This window comes from Lygodium microphyllum, chromosome 2 (genome assembly GCF_053477565.2).
Source record: "Lygodium microphyllum isolate KBCC chromosome 2, Lygodium_microphyllum_v1.1.10, whole genome shotgun sequence".
Taxonomy (NCBI): Eukaryota; Viridiplantae; Streptophyta; class Polypodiopsida; order Schizaeales; family Lygodiaceae; genus Lygodium; species Lygodium microphyllum.
Window position 1 is genome coordinate 147,370,477 of NC_141136.1, and position 23,402 is coordinate 147,393,878.

Below are 23,402 nucleotides of genomic sequence, written 5' to 3' on the forward strand. Positions count from 1 at the left end.
GTCACTTCCTCCATAATGGTTCTTTGTGGGGTTGGTGGTCTTGTGGTGACTTGGATATTAAACTCTTCTAGCCCTTGACCTGTGTCATTCTGCATCCACTTATCACTTTGTGAGAGTATATGCTCGCTTGCGTTAAGTATATCGGACCAATGCAATCATATTAAGACATAATTTTTTAGAATGCTATGATGCCTATCCCATTACTTGTTAAGGTCGCATACATTAATGGTAGGTGAAGAAAGTGTGTACAAGTGGGGATCTTGCCCCTTTACTCATCAAAAATAAAAAGTTCTGGCATGATGACTTGCAAAGCTACTTGTACATCATAGGGGCTTAGTCGATAGGTGCTAGGTAGGGTGAGTCTGGTTGGCTAGGTGACCGGGACAGTGCTGGTGCGGGGCTCCCGTGAGGTTGGGAAGGAAACATGTCGGCTGGGACATGAATGGTGTAGTCTCGGGCTGTGACCATTTCCAAAATGTCCTTAAACAGCTCATTAAATTCTTCCCTATCCCGGGCTGCCTTTTCTGCTCTTGAGCATCTGGTGCCCGAGCGTACGTTGGAGGTTTGTGCCACTGGCATTGCCACATGTTGCACGTTTCTTCGAGTCTTGAATTTCTTGGCCCGAGGGTTCTTCGGCCTTCGTCCAGGATGGTGTCGCTTAGGGCCTCACTTCTTGGCATACCTCTTGAGGGTGGGTACATAGCGTACCGGTGGAGGGGCATGTGCTGCATGTTCCCGTCGTCTGTGAAGAGCGTCTTTTGCATGCCAGATGTCCATGGTTCTCCATGTGTTCTGCCTGGAAGACTACAAGATGCAATCAAGGGTTAGACCATGATACATGATACAAGTGTTTGCATGGAAGGGATTTTAGTGTGGTTTATCAAGTGCATATGACAAGAAGGGGAGGGGTGAGGCATGCAGTGTTTGTCATAAAGGGATGGCCCCCATGATGTATATTTAGCCTCTTGCCATTAGCGGATCTTGGTTCACGCTGAGTTACGTCAGCTGGCGGTCATGGATTTAGGTAAGGCTCCTCCTCGGAAGGATAGACCGGAAAGGGAAGAAGGTGTATAGAGAAGGGACTACACCCTGTCTACACCATCAGAGTTGTTGGTCAAGGCTTCCTATGGCGGTCATGTGGGTTGCATGCCCTTCACTTGCAGGTGGGGATGGTCACACGACTTTTAAAAGCGTGATGAGAGGAGGACTCAAGGAGCTTACCCCGCCAGACCCAACTCTTCTCCCTGCGCTTGACTATCATTACTTGTGTGTGTTGATAATCCATGTCACTTCACAAGGATAAGAACCAAGTGTAGAACTCGGGGTTGTATCGGAGCGTGGCACACACATCTAGTATTCGTGGCAGCTTACTTAATACCGATAGATATTTTGCCACATCGAGTAGCATGGAACCTTGTCCGAGTCTACTGGCAACGTGTAACTCCTCCTCAGTGAGAACCTTATCAATCAAAGGGCTCTCTAGGCTAGTTTCAGCTAAGTCCGTACCCCGAATGGCAGTCAGCACTCGAAGGGAAGTTGGTGCCACATATGTTGGGTCCCTTTGGGATCGCCATTTGGCCAATCGCTCCTCAGAGACTGTCATGATCTGATCCCCTAGTTCGGCCATTGCAATGCGGCGTTCACACCAACGTTGTTCAAATTGACTTTGGCCCTCTATTAGTCGCTTTAGGTGCTCTATGTCTATGAGATTCGGTCGGCAGAGCACTTCATTGAACGTGACGGTTAAGCACAGTTTGTTAGCCTCCTCGTCAGAGATGAGTTACATGCGTTCATGTAAGAGCTTGTTATAGTGCTCGTCAAGATGTTCTTGCTCTTCCCAAGATAAGGGGAACGGCAAGTATTCTTCAAGTTGCTCCTTAGGGCATGCGCCCATGTCCGCAAGGACGTAGATATGTGCGAACACTTTGAGCTTAGCATCCAACTCAATTAAGCATTCTGCGACACTTCTATGTTCAGTGAGGGCTTGCTCGGTTGCCATCTCATGCAAGGTTCTAGGAGTTTGCCTGGGTTTTAGCATAGCTGGGGCTCAGGCCTAGATGAGCAAGATTGGTCAACATTGGGATTGCTCATGCCCTTGGGGTTTCCATGTTTCTCTAGAGGCTTCGTTGTTGCGTTATGGTTCTTCTTGGATGTGACTAGTGTGAGTTTGTCACCTTATTGTGACCGTGTTGTATCCACTCTTGATTGGTCGATGTGGGTTCTATTGTCAGTGGATTGAGCGTTGAAAGCAACTGTTGATGGCAACAGCTACTTTGATTTTTCAGAGCACACGGATGTGTCTGAGGTTTCACAGCTATTAGGGGAGACATCTATGGGTTCATTGGTGGATGGGCTTGATGCTTTATTCATAAGCTCCCCAACACTCTTCGTTCCAATGTTCTTGGGGTCCGCAACTACCTGCAACAGTTGTTGTTTTCGCTGTTTTCTCCTCTTTTTCTTGGTCAACGCAGGTGCATCTAACATCTCAGGACCCTGGGCTATATCGACCGTTGATGTGCTTGGTCGAGCCTCAGTATTTCCCTTCTCTAGAGGGTCCTCATGGGGCCTAGTCGTGGTCTGCGGAATAGCCTTGCTAGGTTGTGAGAGCACAACCACCTCCTTTTTCGGAGAGTCTAGCTCTTCATCCAACTCCCTTGAGTTTAACTCCTCCAGCCTAGGCTTTCGGCACTTTGAAAGTGCTGGAGTTGTCGAGGAAGTTGGTTGCGACACCTCCTCCATAGGTAAACTACTAAGGACACGTTCTGCAAGGGGTCTTGTCATGGCCAAGGGCTGTGACTGCTGTGATCCCTGATTTGAAGTAGTAGCAGCTAGTTCAATGGACTTGTTACTATTGGTGGATTGCGGTGTCAAGTCCTTAGAGCAATTGGAAGTGGTCCTGTCTTTTCCTTCCCTTAGAGCATTCACTTGCGTAGATCGAGTATCCGTTGATCTAGACATGGTGGATTGCACAGGCACATCCTTAGGTTGAGAGCTAAGGGTGGTGTCACGTCCTATCTCTTGGACATTTGGAAGCTTTGATGTAGGTCGAGATTGGGATTGAGTATCCGCACTTGACGAGTGTTGTGCTTCCTGAGTCAGTTTAGGGGAAGAGGGTGTAGGAGACTTGGAACTCCTAAGTGGCTTTGACACTGGCTTGGAGATTTGCTCATGGCTGTTAGATGATTGTGCTATTTGCTTTGTTGAGCATTTAACCTTGCCCTGAGCGATGTTGTGCCTATGATGCTTGCTATCCTCTTGGGGAATCAAAAACTCCTTGGGCACTAGCGGCTTTTGCATATCCTCAACGATTACACTTGATGTTTGCTTGTCAAGCAAGCTAGGCTGAGGATCTACCCTCCAATTGGTCCCATTGGGTTTCTTGATTTCGACCATGAGGGGCTCGGTCACTCCACTGTTTTTGACTCGAGACTTGGTTTTTCATTTAGATGTCCTCCTACGCTTCTTTGCTTTTGATGCACTCTGGCCTTTAGCTGATAGAGGCAGTTTATCAGGGGGTTTTGGTACCCAGATCCATCGATTACCTGCATAATACCCTTGAGCATGTAGCAATGCTTTGGATATCCATCGCGGCGTTGTGCTGACCCTCCATCGATGCCTATGTCTATAAGGCTTGGGCTTCTTTTGGGGTCTTCTACGATATTTGTAAGTCCAAAGCCCGTCCTTGGCATTCTCTCTTGACCTTCTTGGTTCAGGCATGGCCTCACTCACTGGCTCTCGTTGTTCGACCTGTGCTTGTATTAACTCTTCCAACAAGTCCTTGCTCTCGTTAATGGGCTTGACTGTTAGGTCAGCACTTTCCTTGCCTTTCCCTCGAGGTTTGCTGAGGTCACCCTTGCTAAAGGTCATGACTATCCTCACACTCAGTAGTGTTAGGTGTATCCTCTGTGCTACATAGTCGGCCTCACACTTGGTCGCCTTTTTGAAGGGCCTTCCTAGGAGGGTTTCTTTCCCGCAGCTAGCACTATTTGGAGGAACATGAAATAGGATAGACAAGCTTTCCGTTTCAATTGTCGCAAGGATTTTGCACTTCCCTATGAGTGCTTGTGGGTGTCCCCCATAAGGGCTAAGAGTTGCACTAGTCGGTGTGAGCTCTGGTTGGCCTAGTAGGGTCTATGATTCATAGGTCAAGATATTAAAATATGCTCCCTCATCAATTAGAGCATCAATAGTATGCTCTCTTTTCACGGTGAGTTTGACCCTAAGATAAGCAGGTGGTACTATGTCTTCATCTTTCGGGTCTTGGCTTGTAAATTTAAGCCTTCTGACAAATGCCCTTGAGTTCTCAACTGCACGACCCGATGTGGATTCTCCACTGATGTCTTGGGTCGTCTGTGCAGTGTTGCTCAAGGTACATCTCTCGTCAGGACTGTCATATCTAGTCATTCTCGCTATTGTAGCTTGATGTTGTTGCTTTCCACTTGGACTAGATGCATCCCGAATACAACACGTATGTGTTTTTGTAGTGTGGCCTTTTTGCCCTTGTTGGCTAGATGGGCCCATTGAGGTTCTAGGGTCTCTGTTTGTCTCTTTTTGGGTACAGGCTTTTGGTTGCTCTTTTGCAAGTGAGAATCCATGCTCATGTAGAGCCATTACTACACTAGGGTTTGTTTTGGAGGACCTGTCACGGTACGTGTTTTCTCTCCAACCTACTTGGGGGAGGTGCGGAGGGGGTAGAGCCCCCTCTGCGGGGGTCCGGGGGGGCAGTCCCCCCCGGCCCGCAGGGCCATTATAGTAAAAGCCATGCACAATTTGGAGGACCGTTTATAGCCAAATTTTGAACTATGTGCTCTAAGTTTCAGCCCAGTGATGGATCTATGATGTGCCTTTAGCTCTACATGGTCTTTGGGGTTAATTTCGGGGTTTAGATGCGTCAGAATTTGTGTTCTGGATACCTATCCGATTTTGACAGTTTTTTGTTCGATTCTAAGATGTTCGATTTTCAAGAGTCCGATTATCAGAATCGAACATCCGATTTTGGGTTGGTCCGATCGGCCTAGTGGTCCGATTTTGGTCATGTTCGATTCTAGGAGTCAGATCAAAAAGTGGTCCAATTTTCAAAGCGGTGCGATTTTAGGAATCAGACGGCCTGGTCCGATTCTGAGTGGTCTGATTCTGGGACTTGGACGGCCTGGTCCGATTCTGGACTGGTCCGCTGAGTGGTCCGATTCTAGGACTCGGGCGATCTGGTCCGATTCTGAGTGGTCCGATTATGGACTGTGGTCCAATTCTGGGTGGTCTGATTCTGGGACTCGGACGGCTTGGTTCGACGGTGCGGATGGCGGCCCGCGAGTTGCACACGATGCCTCTAGACTGATGTCTACTACACCGAATCGGCTAGCGCCTTCCAGATAGGTACAAAACACTACCGGGAAGTGCCAGACATGCCTGGAATCACTATGGTGCTCGAATCGAGCGGCACTCCAAGGATCTGCGCCCCTATTTTCCTGTTCAGCCTATTATACAACAACAGAAAACCCTACTGTTTGCTTCTTTTTCTTTGTTTTTTTCCTATCTTAAATGCATACAAATCACAAAGTAAATACCTACACTATTTCATTCCACAACATAAATCTCAAGAAAGCAAAAAACCTACTTGCCAAGGAGATCGAATACCCTCTTCAACCCCCTCACTTCCTACCTATCTACCTCAAGCACCGGTTCGGGGAAAACCCTACTCCAATGTTCGATTCGAAGCACGCAACGCTCAAGGCTTGAATCCATTGGTCCCGGCAACGGAACCAAAATGTGGGAGCTTTTACTCAACCACCAAGACCCACGGACCGCTAATTGTTTCAAGTGTTCCAAGCCGAGCACTAATGGCTACCTCTCACATAACCGATGCACAATGCCTACCTTACGGGTGTAGTGAGCTTACCTCCGTGCCATTCGAGTTACCTCCTCTTCTGCGCACTCCGGTAGCTCCACGATCCAAGTGCAAGCTTCAAGCAAGCTCCATCCTCAAGCTCCATGCTCCATTGCCGCGAGCAAGAGAAGAGAAGAGAAGAGAAGAGAAGAAGAGAGGAGAAGATGGAGAGTTTCTCCTCCTCAATCCCTCACCCTCACACACTCACTCCCTCACACTCTCACACTCCCTCTCTCAAGCACAAGCTCAAGCAAGCAAGCAAGAAGAAGAAGAAGAAGAAGAAGAAGAAGAAGAAGAAGAAGAGAGCTACTTTTGGCCACCCACAAGAATGAGCTTCTCGTTCACTTTTCAACTTTATATACAAAACCCTAAATCCCTTTTGGGCGGTCATCCCCTTTTCCCCTTTTTACATGGCCGTAGGCCCTTTTTCCCATTGTCATTCTATCTTCCTAGCTTCCTTTCCACCGCCCATCTACATTTACAAATTGCACGGGTGAGAGCCCGGTGCTCTTTTACAAGATTTCAGGGTGCGCCTTTTTATTTTAAAATGCGCCTTTCCCCTTTTGTATTGCCTTGGACTTTTAAGGTTGCCCTTGCGCTTTTGGCCTTTTCTCCTATTCTTTCTTCAGTCGGGCTATATTTTTTCCGCCTTTGCCTTGTGTCTTTTTTATTTCCTTTTGCTTTCTTCGTGTTGGGTCGTGTTGGGGTTAACAATGGTTGATATGGGTGATGCAAAGAGTGGCCGAGACCAATCTACCGTTATTATCTGGGACCCATAGGTTAATTAAACGACATGTTATGCTTATGCCCCTTGCTATTTATGCAGGAGGGATGGGTCATAACCTTATGCATTTAGTTTAGGGCTATGAGCCTGTTTTTCCTCCTTGGAAGGGAGCTTATTATTGTATATCTGGATTCTTCCAGGGAAGGGTATGTAGATGCTATTTTGTTTGATCTCGTTAGGCCAAGAGGGCCAGTGTTGCGAGGTTTCGAATGCTTTATTTCATTAGGCCAAGAGGGTTGATTCAGTTTGGTAGTGAAGTGCTTTATTTCATTAGGCCAAGAGGGCCAGTTATCTGTTTAGTATAGGTACGGTTAATGGTTTCTTGTTTGAGTCCTGTGCTTGATAGATTTCGTGGAGCTGGAGGGAGCCTTTGTCGCGACATGGACGCTTCTTGTGGCCCTATCCAGGTGATATCTTTCCTTTATGAGTACTGTGGTTTTCATGTTATATGTGTTTGTGTACTTGTTAAGGGGTTTTTCGTTTCTTGTTGGGGACCGGCGTCCAAGGCATGAAGTCCCAGGTTTAGGTTAAGTATGTCTAAGGGAGGTCTGAGTGGTCGTGGCCTCCTGTAAAGACATTGTTGAGCATTGAAAGACCTGGTTTAGAAGGGAGTCCTAGTGACCCTGTTCTGCTAGCCTACTAGGCAGCCGTTCTAGGAGTTCCTGTTAGTTGTGAGGCAGTTAGAGAAGCCTACTCAAAGGAAATAATGCTGATAAAGGGAAATAAAACCGTGAATATCTGACAAGATAATAAATATATACAAAGGTGTGTAAAAAGGGGTTCTAACCCCTATAAATATCGAAAAGGAAAGAAAGAAAAGTTTATGAGCAGTTGATCATCGCCTAGTGAAGGCCTGATAGGTTCCTGGGGACGAGTCAGACCCGGGGCCGATGCCTTGTCTTCCTAGGGGTGGCATCTTGCTGGAAAAGAAGAAATTAAGGAAGGCTAGAGCAAAAATAAAAGTGAGCGTTAGAAAAGGATTAAGTATCGCCTTGCGAGGGCTTGGTAGGTTCTTGGGTATCGAGACATGTTCTGAGGCCGATGCCCTGTTCTCCTTGGGTCACTACACTCAGCTCCCTCCTTTTTACACGCCCAAGTATGTTAATAAAATGAAAACCCCAAAAGAAGAACTGTGCTGAAAGACAATCCTTCTTGATCAGGCTATAGGAGTCCTCGCCTAGTAGGAACTCCTAGTCGTGTTGTCCTTAGTTAGGTAGGTAGTTCAGACCACCACTTAGGGCAACCTCTTTGATAGCTCTTTTTAGTTTGGCCGTGTTGGAGCAGTTGGTCAATGACTAGCTTCAGACCTTCTATCAGATTATGCTAGGCCTACTCCTTGTGGATGTCATGCCTTGGTTCTGTCAGGGGGTAGGGTGAGCATTGTGGTGTGTTTAGTATCTATTTGTTTTCTATTAGCTTGATGCTTCCTTTGGTTGTTTTTGCGCAAATATGGTGTGGGATTCGACGGGCTGAGTCGCCCTATCCCGTGGGTCGCCAATGAGAGCGGAATTTTGGTGCTCAGAAGTGCTTAAAAATAGCTAAAAAGTACGAATATCAAGGAAAAAATATTCAATATCGAAGGCGGCAGCTTGATCTAGGACGATTTTAAGCGCCAAAGTGCTTTAAAGATACCTGAGCAACACTTGTTGATTTCTCATAATTTTTCAGACTATCGTGTGGGTTGACAAGAGTTACCAGCCAATGCAGGATGCCAAGCCTGACGCCCAGGATTTTTCAGAGCTCAATTCGGAGTCCAGACGGGGAAGGAGCCAAGAAATGGTCAAGATTTGAAAGAGTGGCCACAACATGGACCAAAGGGGGGTGCCCTTTGGGGACATTTTAACCCCCCAACCAAAAGCCACATGAAAAAATCGTGGAGAGAGAGGAGAAGGTGCCAACAGAGGGCGCCAAAATTCACGCCATGGATGGGAGGAGGCAACCTCCAGCCTTCGAACAACCCACATCACTGATCATTGCCCTTGCTTCCCTCCTAGATGCCAATCATATCGCCGCCTCTCGCCCAAGAAATGGTGGTCTCTGTGAAGAATTTTGATTTCAGTCTTTCTCCCTCCTCCCTCTCTCTCCCCTAAAGGCAAATTCATGTGGTGAAGAAGAAGAAGAAGAATGGATGACGAATGCTTGTCCAATGAAGGCCGGATTACTCCGTGGTGCAAGAGGAAGGAAGATTGCTGATTGAGGACTGTCATGAGCATTAATGGTGGCTGGAAATCAGTCCCAAGATATGGCAAATAAAAACCCGCAACCTACAAAGAACTGTAATCTCATTTTTTTACAAAGGAAATTGATGGTTTATGCAAGTTGCTTCATGAATATTTGTTCCCATGGGATGATTATGCATTATAATATTGTTTGCAATGTCTTTCAACAGTTTATGATCAGAAAATCATAAGTGTTGTGGATGAAATTAGTAGGGTAAAGCCCGTAAAATATGTGGAAATTGGGTGTTTTTGAGAGATAAATGGAAAATATAGTAAGACACACCAACTAAACTTGTGTTTTTGTTGCAAATGAACCTAAGGGCCACAGCCCTCAACTCATTTTGTATTTTTAGTCATTTAATATTGCAAAAAATACAAGAAAAATAGGAAAAAATAGAGAAAAAATAGATTTTGAGTGCCAAAAATTAAGGAAAAATAAGATTCATGTTTGTGGATGTATGGGGGGTTTGAAGTATGAGGTTTAGCCTCACTTCAGCCTTACCTTTATGTTCTAGTGAGTTTTTATGGCTTTTTATACAATGAAAAATGTGGAAAATGAACCCTAAACCTATGCACCATGCACAACCTAAACGGATGTGCTAGGTTCATGCAACGCCGCATACGAGCAATAGTCAAATTCATTGAAAGAAATGTTTTCCACATGTGCACAAATGTTGAATTTCTTAATTGCTTGAGCACGTGGACATTCACAAGTTGTATAAATCATAAAGAAGTTTAAAAAGTATCAGACACTACCTCCTGGATGCATGGCAATTGCTTTCTAGAGGAACATGACCAACGTTGAGTGAGTAAGGTTGTCCAAGCTGTAGGCTAGGCATTGGGTCTAGGGGAAAGTAAAGTGAGGAAGCATGGTATATCTCTTGGAAATATGGGAATCATAAAAGAGAGAAGTTTGTGTTCATATGTGTTGTATATGTTTAGCGACACATCAAGGGGCCAATCCCCAAGGTGTAGGAGAGTCGCAGTGAGGTAGCAGCAGTCAGCCATTGGAGGACCTCCTATGTTTGTACTTCGTGCTATTTGGCAATGTGCTAGGACTCCCTCTGAGGAGTGTTAGTTGGGTTAGAGTTGGGCTACGAGACGTAATACAAATGCAAGATGTTTAGGAAGATGATGTATGTGTCATTCACACTCCTGGCCGCGAGGCCGTGGGGTTGTTGAGTACATGATAAAGGTCCGGCTAGTGCATGAGCTAGTGTCGGCCCGTTTAGGTCCCATCATTCTATACGCCCAAAGGGCCTCTGTAAGTCGATCATCCCAATCACGACGATGTGTGGAAATTGTTCTTGTCAGAATCAAGTAAAGGATGCAATTGGTGACTTCAACTTGGCCATTGGCTCTGGGGTAATAAGGAGTGGACTTGCGATGGCGGATCTTATACAGCTTTGTTAACTCTTCCATGACTTTATTAATGAAATGAGTGCCTCTGTCACTTACTAGCTCTAGGGGACTACCAAAACGGGTGATGATATTCTCGTACATGAACATGGCCACGCTGTTGCCATCATCCCGCTTTAGGGCTTTAGCTTCACACCACTTTGTGACATAATCTATACATACCAGGATGTATCTATTCTGTTTCCTTCTAGTGGGTGGATCGATTGGGCCAACAAAGTCGATGCTCCACTTCTCGAAAGTCTTCAAGGGAAGGATAGGTTGTAGTGGCATGGCACTGGTTTTGGTGGGTTTCCCCATTCTCTGATAGGCATCACATCTTTTACAATATTCATAGGCATCCTTGTGGATGGTCAGCTGCTAGTATCCTGCTAGCAGAGCTTTCCTGGCTGTGGCTTCTCCTGCAAAGTGGCCTCCACATGGCTCGTCATGGAAAGCCTTCAGAACAATCCCAATCTCATCTCCTGCAACACATCTTCTGAGCACTTCATCTTTGCCTTTCTTGTATAGTGCACCACCTAACAGGGTTTAGGGGGCTGATTCTAACATAAGCTTCTTCCTTTCCCGACTAGTAATGCCAGGAGGGTACTGCTGGGCTGCCAATAGATTGGCAATGTCTGCATACCAGGGGGTTACAGTTTCTACCAGGAATAGGGAAGCATCAGGGAGGTTTGGATCATCCTGCTTCTCGTCTGCAATTTGTGGGATACGCGACAGATGATCAGCCAGAACATGGGAATGACCCGGTTTGGTAATCACCTCAAAGTCGAACTCCTAGAATAGAAGGAGCCATCTCATCATTCGTCCTTTCACGTTTGCTTTATTTATCAGGAAGGACAGGGCCTCATGATCCACATAAAATTTAAAGTGGGTAGATAGGAGGTAGTGGCGAAACTTCTCTAGGGCAAACACCATTGCTAAGCACTCAAGCTCTATCACTGTGTAGTTCCGTTCCCTCTATCAGTGACTTTTCGGCTTGCGTAATAGATGGGATGATCCAACTTCGAGGAGCCCTTTTGACATAGAACAGCACCGGATGCATCAGTGTGTACATGAAACTCCTTCATCCAATCAGGAGGTTGCATAATGGGTGCCTCAATCAGACACTGCTTCAGAGTGTTGAAGGCTTTGTCACATTCTTCTGTCCAAATAAACTCTACATCTTTCCTTAGAAGCTTGTGCAAGGAGGTTGCCTTTGTTGCAAAATGGGCTATGAACCTTTTGTAGTAATTGTTTGAGGTTGGTGGGTGCTGGCAGAGCTGCGATCTTTTCGATCTTTGTAGGGTCTATTGATATCCCTTGTGCAGAGACAATGTGGCCCAACAAAACTCCAGAAGAGACCCCAAAGATGCATTTGTCGGGGTTGAGGGAAATCCCATACTCTCGGCATCGGTGAAGCATTGTTCCAAATGTCCCCAGTGTTCATGGATCAAACTATAGACACAGAAGTCATCCAAATATACCTCAATAAAGTCATGCAGATGATTTTGGAATGCGGCCATCATGACTCACTGGAAGGTAGCAGGGGCATTGCAAAGCCCAAATGACATCACTCGGTAAAGCGTAGGTCCCCCATTCTGTGGTGAATCTGCTATCTGCACTTGGTTGTATCCACTAAATCCATCCAGAAGGGAATAAAGCTTATGTCTTGCCACCACTATGTCCAACAGTTGGTCTGTGAAAGGGATAGGAAAGTGATACTTCTTCGTCTTGGAATTCAACTTGCGAAAATCCACACATATACGAAGCTTGCCATTCTTCTTGGGTACAACCACGATGGGTAAGACTTCACTATTTGCCACTGGATAGATGAACTCGGCTTCTAGAAGCTTCAGCAGCTGTGTTTTCACCAATGTGGAATAATTTGGATTCATTCGCCTTTGTCGCTGCCATACTGGCTTGGCATCAGGCTCCAAGTCAATTATATGCTGACATATTGTGGGATCAATCCCCTTTAGGTCTTTGTAAGACCATGCAAACACATCCAAATTCTCTTTCAACAAGTTGTACAAAGTGGATAACTCCTCCTCTGGTAGGCTGCTACCCACCTTCAAATGGCGTTCAGTGCCATCTGCATCTATAAAGGTTAATTGCTTTTCACCTTCTACTTCACGGATGAAGGTCCCACGGACTGCTTCTGGGTATAGATTCGACTCCTTCAAGGGGGTGGTGTCCTCTTTTGATGTCCCACTAGATCTGACTTCTTCTTTTGGTGGAGACTTAGGTTGCTCCTTGAGATGTTGAAATGGGATTAGAGCCGTTTCGGGTTTGGTTTCAGGATTAGTTACCTCTTGGCTTAAAGAATCATCTTCTGATGACACGTCCAGGAACATCACATAATAGGGACCCTCTGATGCCTGTTGGGTTTGTGGGATTGGTGCTTGTTGGCACGGTGCATCATCATCATCTTTTCTTAGCAAAGGTGGGTGAGGACGGCAAGAGCCACTGCTGAAAGACGGCTTGGTCTTCTTTAACCATTTCTTATAAAGATTTTGCATATGAGAAGATCCATTTACCAGACCAAATGGTACCATCGCCATTCTGTCCCACAGCATGAGCTCGTCTGCTTTTGATGCTTCTAGAACTTCTTCTTCATATGTATCCTCTTCAGGTGGGATAGACTCTTCCATCTCACTTTCATAACCTTCTTCTTCAATATCATCTCCATCCTCTTCGTTCTCTTTCTCTATCTCTATCTCTGTCTCTGTAGGAGCTCTGTAAGAGAAGAACAAGTTCTTTGTTTCATCTTTTGCTTCTATCTCTGGCTTTGCTATGGCCATGTAACAGGGAGAGCAATACATCCATGCTTCTATCTCACTGCCAGAAGTGATTTCGGAAATCGTTCCTGGTTCAGGCGAGAAGTATTCACCCATTGATAATGGCTTTGCATCTTTTGGGAGTTGGCTTACAGTATCCACTGTTAAGGAATGTGCCACTATTTTCTTGGGAAGGATCTGTTTGACAGCATCTTTGTCTGCTGATGTTCCATCTGTAGCCTCATTGGGGGAGTCAGAAGATAATTCCAAGGAGGTGGATCCATGTCCTTTTTAAGAACCATATAACTTCAGCACCACTTTATTGGGTCCTCTACCCAAGGTCAAGGTTCCTTTGAACCAATCCACTCTGGCTTCAAAAAGCCATGGTCTGCCCAGTAATAGGGGATAGGTTCCTTTGAACCAATCCGCTCTGGCTTCAAAAAGCCATGGTCTACCCAGTAATAGGGGATAGGATGTACCATAAGAGTTTGGCTTCACCACCAGATAGGTTAGCCAATAATCTTTTCCAGCCACTGTAGTCTTCACATATGGGAGAATGCCCAAAGGCTTGATTCTGCTCTGATCCACCAGTTTGATGAGCCATTGGGTTGGTTGCACACCTTGTAGGCCTAGGTCCTTCATTGTCACATCCATCATAATGTTCAGATGAGCCACCATCAATCAGTGTATTTGCAATAAAGCAGCCTTCTATCCACACACCAGTCTCTGGGGTACCAGGATCTAGGAAGGCGTTAGCCACGTCCACTTCTTTTATAGGATCTGTTGGACTTTGTTGCTATTGAGGGAGCAATCCTTAAGCCATGTCTTCTTGTCAGTATACCTTTGAACCTTTTTCGGCCAACTGGGAGACAAAATCAACAATTGTCGGAATGTGAGGTTTGGTTTAAAGGTATCTAAATCTCTGACCAGATCGTATTCCTTAATAGGATCCATTAGCTTCTCTAACCGGTTAGGGAATGGGGCAACACCCATTTTCATTTTCCCTTTTCCTTCCAACAAAGGCATCATGGGGCCTTCTTCTTCCACTTGCGGCACTTCCTCCTCTTGTATCTCTTGGACCTCTGGTCCTGTCTCTGGAATTGTCTCTGTGACTCTCTGTGGCAGTGTGGTACTCTGTACGACATTGTCAGTGTTCTGTTCTTCTGGTGGAAGATTGAACTTCACTATTCTGGCAGGAGGATTATTTTCTTTCTGGATAGGTGGTTCCTTCTTCTTTGCATGCGTGATGGCAGCAACTTCCAATTCCACTAAATTGGAGGTAGGCTCTTGGGCCTTGGCCGGACTATCAGTTGCACTGTTTTTCACTGGGGCGGGGCTTGGACAGTCTTTTGCAGTGTGGCCTTCTCCTTTGCATTGACTGCATAAGGGCTTGTAATCCACTGACCTTCTGGGATTTGGACAATTTGGTGAAATGTGTCCCTTTTCTCCGCATTTGTAACACTCCACTTCTGATCTCTGACCACCGCCAGACTGTCTTCCTCTATAACTTTGGGATGGAGATCTTCTGGGTCTGAAATTAGGACCAAACTCTCTAGGCTTTGGTCCAATATCCTGTGTTGTCATTTTAGATTCCAGTAAGTTGAATCTTGCGTCTTCTTCCTTCCTTCTCCTATCATGCATCTCCTTCAGAGAGCAAATATCCTCTGTATGGTTCTTCCACAAACAGTAGGAACAGAAGGCTCTAGGAATGGTTGGTTTTCATGTACATTCAGTGGCTAAATGGCCTGCTTGATGACACTTACCACACCAAGTATTTGACCGCATCACATCTCTTCCTGCTCCTGCCACATTGGATATGCTAGCGGTATTCACTTTCAACGTCTGTAGCTGCTTTGTAATCACATCCATCAACTCCTTTTTGATATTTGCAACTGAGTTGGATAAATAATCCTTCAAGCTTTCTTCTCCTGAGGCACTGACAGTAGGGTTTTGAGGAGTCTCTGTAATCATTGCATAAACAGGTTGGGCTGGTGCAGCGGGGTCTCTGTTTTGATTCTGATTCAGAGCTCCTATTTGAACTGTTGGCTGTTGGCTCCAGTTGGTAGGGTTCCACTATTGCTGCTGATTTGGCATTGGGGAAATTGGTTGGGACCATTGTTGTTGTGGTTGAACCATCATTTGAGACATTGATTGTGGCCACTCTGGATTTTGTGCATTGTACTGTGATACTGGGGGCATCTATTGGTAGGGGTAGGGGACAGTCCCTGGGACTACATTTGGTGGGTACATCATTCCTGGCATGAGAGGAGGTAGGACTCTTCCTGGATTCATCGTCAATCTAGCTTCCACTTCATTGTACAGTCTTGCACCTTCTGTTGCAGCTTGCAGTGTGGCTGGTCTTTGCAGCTCCACAAACTTACGGACTTCTGGCTGTAATCCTCTAAGAAACACCCCCTTCTGAATGCCATCATCTAGATTATGGTTAGTCCATCTCTTCAGGATGGATTCCATTTGTGAGACATAAGCTTCTACTCTTTCTCTAGAGGATTGACTTAAATTCATAAATTCCTCTCGCATCTGCTCTTCAAAACCTTCACGCCTGAATTTAGTGAGGAAGGCCAACTTTAGGTCACATCCCATGTGCCAAAAGTTCCCGCTGCTTGTCTCTCATACCATTGAAACGCCGCACCCTTGAAAGTGGCGGGGAATATTGCTAACCAATGCTCAGGGGTTCTGGCATTATTAGCCACACATGCTACCATAAACTCTGCTACATGAAGATCGGGGTCTTCATTGTACTCTCCCTTAAAAACTGGCAATGGAACTACATTCGTTGGCCTGTCATCAATATTTCCAGGACAGATCTAGCTTGGAAGTGGACCTCCAACAGGAGGAGGAAGGGCTTGATGTGCCATTGGGACTTCTGTAAAGAGTTCCGCAAGGGTGTCAAAGGTGGCTTTTGCTGCAAGCTCGTTCTCAGCTTTGATTTTTGCCTTTTCTCTTCTCACGTAACTCTGGACTCGTTCTAACGCTTGCCTCTTTATTGCGTCATTCATCAGGGGGTTGGCTCCACTATGTTGTTAGTGCTCCAGAGAGGGATAATAGAAGGCTTCAGTCTCTGGAGGACTCTCTTGCCAACATTTCTTCTACTTCTTCTTTTTCAACGTCTCTGAATTCTTCTTTCATGCCGCTGCACAGAGGAAGGTATTTGGTTCTGAAGGTGTCAAAATGCATATGTCTGAGCATTGTGGTGGTGCCATCATCATAGTAATCCCAGCTTCTGATGGTTTCAACAGTGTATGTTGTAAAGAACACTCTGTCTACCAACTTCTAGTTGGTTACCAATTGAACAAATAGAAGATTGTCAAAACACCAAGCATCCCATGTATCTTGCTGTTGAGCATCCACGAACAAATTCCAACTCTTTTCCTTCTTGTCTTCGTGAACCTCTACTGACAAAAACTCCTGAAGCTTCTTGACTATCTCCCACTTGATGATGTCTGGAAACTTCTCAATGAATGCCAAATCTTCAATGTATGGTCATTCTCTCTGTTTCTGCTCTTCAGTTTGTTCCCAAACAGTTTGCCACCAAGATGCAAGTTTCTGTTGCTTCAACAGGAAGAGGAAACTGTCCACCACATAGAGCATGCATCATGATGGTGATGTGTTTCCCCCATTGTGGGATGAACTTCTTGTGGAAAGTGGCTTTGATTATGAGAAATTCCAAATCTTCAGTGGAAGAAGGAACTTTACAAACATCCATTGAATTCTTCTCTTCTTGGCAATGCCATTTCCTTCATTTTCAGCCTCTTCTGGTGCTTGTTGATGGCAAGCTTCCCCGGCTGCGGACCAAAAACATGGAGCCCCAAGAGGAACACCAGGGAAAAGGGAATTCTCTTGCAAGAAAATCTATCTTGTAACATCAACAAGATTTTTTATTAGGGTTTATATGATCACAATGAAGAAAAGAACACCAGGCACAACAAATCTTCATGCAGCATCATGTGAATCTCCCACGGATTTGATAAAATCAACCATATTCTTCAATATCTTCACAAAATACATATTCTTAAATATCTTCACAAAATCCATCAATAGAACAAAGAACACAAAGTAATACACCATCTTTGAATGGAAATACATCACATAGTATTCATCTTCAATGTCTTCACTCTCAATCTCTCATATACAATCACACTATTTTGATAGAATTGACTATCTTTGACTCTTTCTCTCTCTCCATTAATAGTACATCATATACTCTCTACAATCACTCAATAATCACCCACAATAATCCTTCTTAGGTCGTGGATACACCTCCCAAGAGGTATGTCTGATATGAAGAGGCACCAGAGCCACTACAGTGTCTTTTCATAGCTCACCACTGTCACTTCACTCCAGTCTTTACTTGAGTCTTCAGCAACTACTTCTTTGACTTCTTTTAGCTCTTTTGCACTTGTATTCACCTCTTTCCAAGGCTATAAAACATTCCCAAGCTACACTCTCATCCAACAGAACACATACAGAGGCATACAGAAGGTCTACAGAGGCTCATAGAAGCTCATCAGAGAGTTACAGAAGGTCAACAGAAAACATAAGAACCACATAACTCATACCAAAACCATTCCAAACCATAAAAAATCACTCAATAAGCTTTCAAACAATCTCAAAACCTATCAATCAATACTCCATCCTTCCTGACAGAGAGAAAACAAAACAAAACAGAAGCTCAACAAAAGCTATCAGGACCAAACAGAACATATCAGAACATCATCAGAACTTCACATCTCTACTAATAAACATCATGAGCTTAATAAAACCATTCCAACCTATCCAAAACACTCTCAAACCACTTCCAAACCAATCAATCATCTCATAAAATCAACCATTCAGCTCTCAAAAACAACAAAAATTAGCCAAAAAATAGGTCATTTCAACATTCCACAAATTCTATATATCTTTTGCAAGATCGAAAAGAGGGAAATTGCAATAAACTTCCAATATAGTAAATGAATATTGTTTTTATTCAAGGGTTGTTTGAATTGTATGCATGTTCATGAGATAAATTATGTGAAGGAACCTATGATTTAACGGTCTAAATAAGAAAGTTGGTTGTATATGTTTCAATAAATGTGCTGTAGGTTTAAAGAAAAAACTAAATATGATACCGCCATCAAAGGAAAGCGGGTGGGTGTGACCCCCAACGACAGGTCCGTTCAACAGTAGGGTGGTCCTGGTTAGCCAGGAGCTTTTCTAAATTGACGATAGAAATAGGAAGATGACCAACTAGTTGCTCGGTAGAACCAACTTGCATTGTTTTAGGGGACCGAGATGGGATTTTGCCTTATGGGCAAGAGGGTTGACATACTGCACTCCCCTTCGTCTCCCGTTCTTTTTGAACCAAGTGCAATGGCAAGTCTGCTTTAGTCCGAGGAATCCTGTATGAAGTGGAAACTTGAAATTACTAATGCTAGCTGGCTGTTAGGAGACCCGATTGATTTTAGGAACCCAAAAATTAAGATCAATCCTAGTGGGTTTAGTCAAAACTCTTTCATTGTTGTGATGTAGACTTAGTAGGGTCTAATTGACAAACCCCATGATACTCTAAGGGAGTGTCGTGCAATGTCATTTGGAAAACCTATTGATGTACTACTAAAAGGTGCGCCTTGGAATGAGCTTGTCAGACACCTCACAATTTGGTATCATAGCACACATTAGTATAGAATATGACGTAAGCTTAAGAAATATATTTTTTGATTATAAATACAGCCTAGGACATGTTTTCAGCTTCTTTTCGTTAATGTATGTTTTTGAATTATCGCAGAATAACGAATCTTGGAAACAGTTTTGATCTTCTAAGTAATATTTATGTCAGCTATGCATTCATCTAGTCTTGCCTGGGGGAATCAGATGATGCAGATATTAGATCAGTTGTACAACTCCTCGCCTCTATATCGTGAAAGATGGTGAATGATTTATAGAGGATACTGTTATATCGATGCAAGTTGTCCAGTTTATCTTCAAAATAATCTGAAATGGGTAAAATGGATGGAAGATCTTAAAGTTGGAGAGATCTATCTATTTTGTGAAGACAGTGTAAACTCAAGCCAAGACATTTCAGGAGAGATTATCCAAAGCTTAGTGGAAACCATCGCCAAGGCCGATTTCGAGGACAAGGCAAAGCTACCCAAGGCCGTGATAAAATATCTATGCAAAGAGGAAGAACATCAAATATTACCCTCAAAGAGATTAATAAGGAGGAAGACCCTACTATGGAAGAAGATATTGAAAAAGCAATTGTTCATGTTGCATTCCACAAGAAGGGTCCAAATTGTCAATATTCAATAATACAGACACTAGCTAGTCATCGAGGTAAATTATTTAAAGTTTTTATTAACTGTGAAAGTACACACTCATTTATTTCACCCAAGTGTGCTAAGAAGTTAGGAATAGATACAATAAATGCATCAAAATTGCTTATGGAATTAGCAAATGGAAAGGAAGTACTTTCTACACAGCAAACTGCCAAGGTAGAGTTTGACCTAGGAGGAAACCTTTCAAGTATGAGGTTCAGAGTAATGAACTTAGGAGCTTATGAATGTTTAATAGAAATGGATTGGATGATTCCCAATGATGCTCATATCCATTCTAGAAAAGGTCAAGTCACATTTCAGGATTTGAGCGTAGAAATAGCAACTACACAAGGTGAAACAGGGAAACCTAAAGTTCAATTAGCAAAATCTTCTCGAATTGTGAAAGGCCTGAAGAAAGGATTATCTGTTTACTTGATCAAGATTAACAAGGTAAATCAATATGTTCAGATAGAATAAGAACCATCCTAGTTAAAAGAATACACCGATGTATTTCCTGAAGAGCTAATTGAGCTACCTCCAAAAAGAGAAGTCGAACTTGTTCCAGGAGCTGCTCCAGTTTTCACCATGGGGAACCCCAATATTATTCCAAAAAAAGAAATATGGAACTCTCCATCTTTGTATTGACTACCGAGGGTAAACCATGTAATAGTTAAGAATAAGTACCCGATCCTGAGGATAGACGAGATTCTTGATCGTCTACAAGGAGCAATGATCTTTTCTAAGATCGATCTTCAATCAGGATATTATCAGATCGGAATCAAGAATGAAGATATTCCTGAAACCTCCTTCAACACAAGATACGGTCATTTTGAATTCATTGTGATGTCATTTGTGTTAACAAATGCCCCAACTACCTTCAATAGGTTAATGTAGAACATTTTCAGACCTCATCTTGATGATTTTGTTCTTGTATTCTTTGATGATGCCCTAACTTATTCTAAGAAGGAAGAAGATCATGAACCACATCTTCGCATTGTCTTGGAGATGATGAGAACACACAAGTTGTATGCCAAGAAGAAGAAGTGTGCCTTCTTCAAAAGGAAGATTGAATACTTAAGATTCATAGTGTCTGCTGAAGGTATATCAATAGATCTTGCCAATGTCAAAGATGTTCAAGATTGGCCACCCCCAATCTTTATCAAGGAAATGAGAAGTTTTCTAGGTCTAACAGGATGGTATAGGATATTTATCAGAAACTATGTCCAAATTGCAACACCTCTTACAGACCTACTCAAAAAACAAGTTGCCATTATCTGGACACCAATTGAACAATCTAGCTTTGAGCAACTAAAGCATAGTTTGATAATTGCTCCTATCTTAATGCGACCTCACTTAAGTAAGGAATTTGAAGTTGTCACAAATGCTAGGTCTCTTGCATTGGGATGCGTACTAATGCAGGAAGGTCATACGGTAGCTTACTCTCCGAGAAAGTTGAAAGCCCATGAAAAGAGATATGCTACTCATGACCTGGAGTTGTTAGCTATGATTCATGCTCTCAAATTATGGAGACATTACTTGCATAGAAATAAGTTTTTCTTAGTCGTAGATCATAAAACTCTTATGTGGTGAAAGGGATGCAGGAGACGTGGGAGTGAAGAGCACACACAATGTAGGCATTGTCAACAATGTTGTGACAACCTTATTGCACTTTCATATATATATGAATAAAGAATGGGCGGTCACTATATGCGAGCAAGCCCAAGGGCCTTTTACCCCAACAACCTCCCACTAAAAGGCCGATGGGCTAGGGAGTGAAAAAACAAAAGAAAAGAAAAGAGACAAGGTGAGGAATCATGACATCTCACCCAACGCCGCATTGGAAAGCGAGTTGTTTAATAAGTGGCAGGAACCTCCTCACAAGAAGTCAAGCATCCCTGAGTCCATGACATCCATGAGATAAGCGATCCCATAGCTCTAAACAATAGAGCAATCCATGACTGCTTCCCATGAAGCAAGCAACACAACTCATAAGTGCATGACTGTAAAGCATAAGAGTGGTGCATAGCATTAGCACATCGCATAAAAGACATGGGAGAGCATACAGACTCTCCAAGGTCAATCATCAAAAGAGGGCCATCATCCCGCGGACACAAATCAAACGGGGTCTCAAGATAGTATGCAGCCTCAACAAAGCAAAAGACTGACATACGGCTGTAGAATCATCCATAAAGCACACTGAACGCGCATCAAGAGGCCTGAGAGGTGTCTGCGTCTCATAAAAGACAGCATGACGGCTACGTAGAACCTGCTAGGCATCTAAATCCCAAAACTTGTAAGCCGTAAAGCCACCATCTCCATAACCAAGGAGTATGCATTTGCGTGACATAGGCTCATGTGGCATACAAACAGTGGCATGGCAACCAAATATCCTCAAGTGATCATAGGAGGGTCTCATGCCACTCCATGTCTCATGTGGTGTAATACCATCCAAAGTCAAGTATGACGTCCTGTTAACCAAGTAGACTGCCGTCATAAGGTCCTCAGCCCAAAATCCATAAGACAATCTAGCTGTGGTTAGCATAGCAGCAACCTTCACCTGTAAGGTCAAGCATATGCCATGAGCAATCCCATAATACCATGGGCATAAGAAGTGAATGCCATACTATTGACAATAGGACTGGAAGATGGGAGAGAAAGCAAAACTCTCATAATCCATCTGCAAGCATCTAGGCATGCTACTAGCGGAATCCATAAACCTGTCAAGCATAACTGTAGCATCCTCAACCCGTACCAAGGGAAAAGCCCAAACAGGATGGGTAGCATGATCCACAAAGGTCACAAAATGTGAAGCTCCACTAGGTGACGGGGAAGGCATAGGTCCATATACTACAACATGGACAAGATCTAAAGGAGCATGCCTCACATGATTGCCATAAGCTAGAGAGGTTCTGCAAGGACCAATAGTACAAGAAGGGCAAGCATCAAGATTTGCATGTGACATAGCAGGCAACAAAGTCATACGAGACACGGTCTCCATCTCTCTGTGGTGCATAAGGCCTAGGCGGTAATGCCATAACAATGCATGTGGTATCCAAATAACTGCAACCATAGAATCTCCCACATGAGAGACATGCATTGGGTAATGAGAACCATCTCTAGAACCTCTGGCCAAAACCAAGCAACCATGACAGATCTTCCATGACCTATCTTGAAGAGAAACAGAGTAACATGCATCATGTAGCTAACAGATGGAGATCAAGCTCTTGTTGAGCATGGGAACATGTAAAACATCCATGAGCATAAGAGAAGTCCCATCAGGCAAAGCAAGGTGTATGTCCCCTATACCAACAATGGTATAAGACTGCTCAAGGGCCGAGTCAAGACATCCGTCAACCTCCTTGTAAGAAGAGAGCCATGCTCTGTGAGGGGTAACATGATGAGATGCCAAACAATCCAAAAGCCAAGGATATGCAAAGGCCTGATCATTGAGCAAGTAAGCTGTAGGGAAACTAGATGACATGAATACATACTCTACTGCATCATCATGGGTAACCGTATGTACCTCACCACTAGTAACAGTGGTAACACTCGTTGCATCTGCTGTATCTCTGACTCTTTGCTCAATGTGAGTCCGTCTTTGTCTCTGCTACTCTCTAATATGGCTAAAGCATTTTCTTTTAACTGCCCAAGCTTCCCACAATGGAAACAAACAACATCGGAAGAAGTAGAATCTGTAGAAGACGACGAGGAATCCAAGTCATCAGGAATAGGGGTATCCATATCCATGAAACTCAAAGAATCTAGGGCTGTCCCAACATAGGGAACCTGCTCATCAAGATGAGTATCGGCATAAGCACAAGTGGCAGAAGCATGCTACTAGAAGGTCTCATCCATTTGTAATGGAGAGGGGAACATAGAGGCATCAAGCAAAGATGCATAAGATGTAGAAGCTCCCACATGAACAAGAGTCGTAGCTAAATGCATGACATAACTAGCCACAATAGTGTAAAAGCCAAGACATCTATCAAAAGAGCGTGTGGCTTGCAACCATAAAATCAGCCCATAACC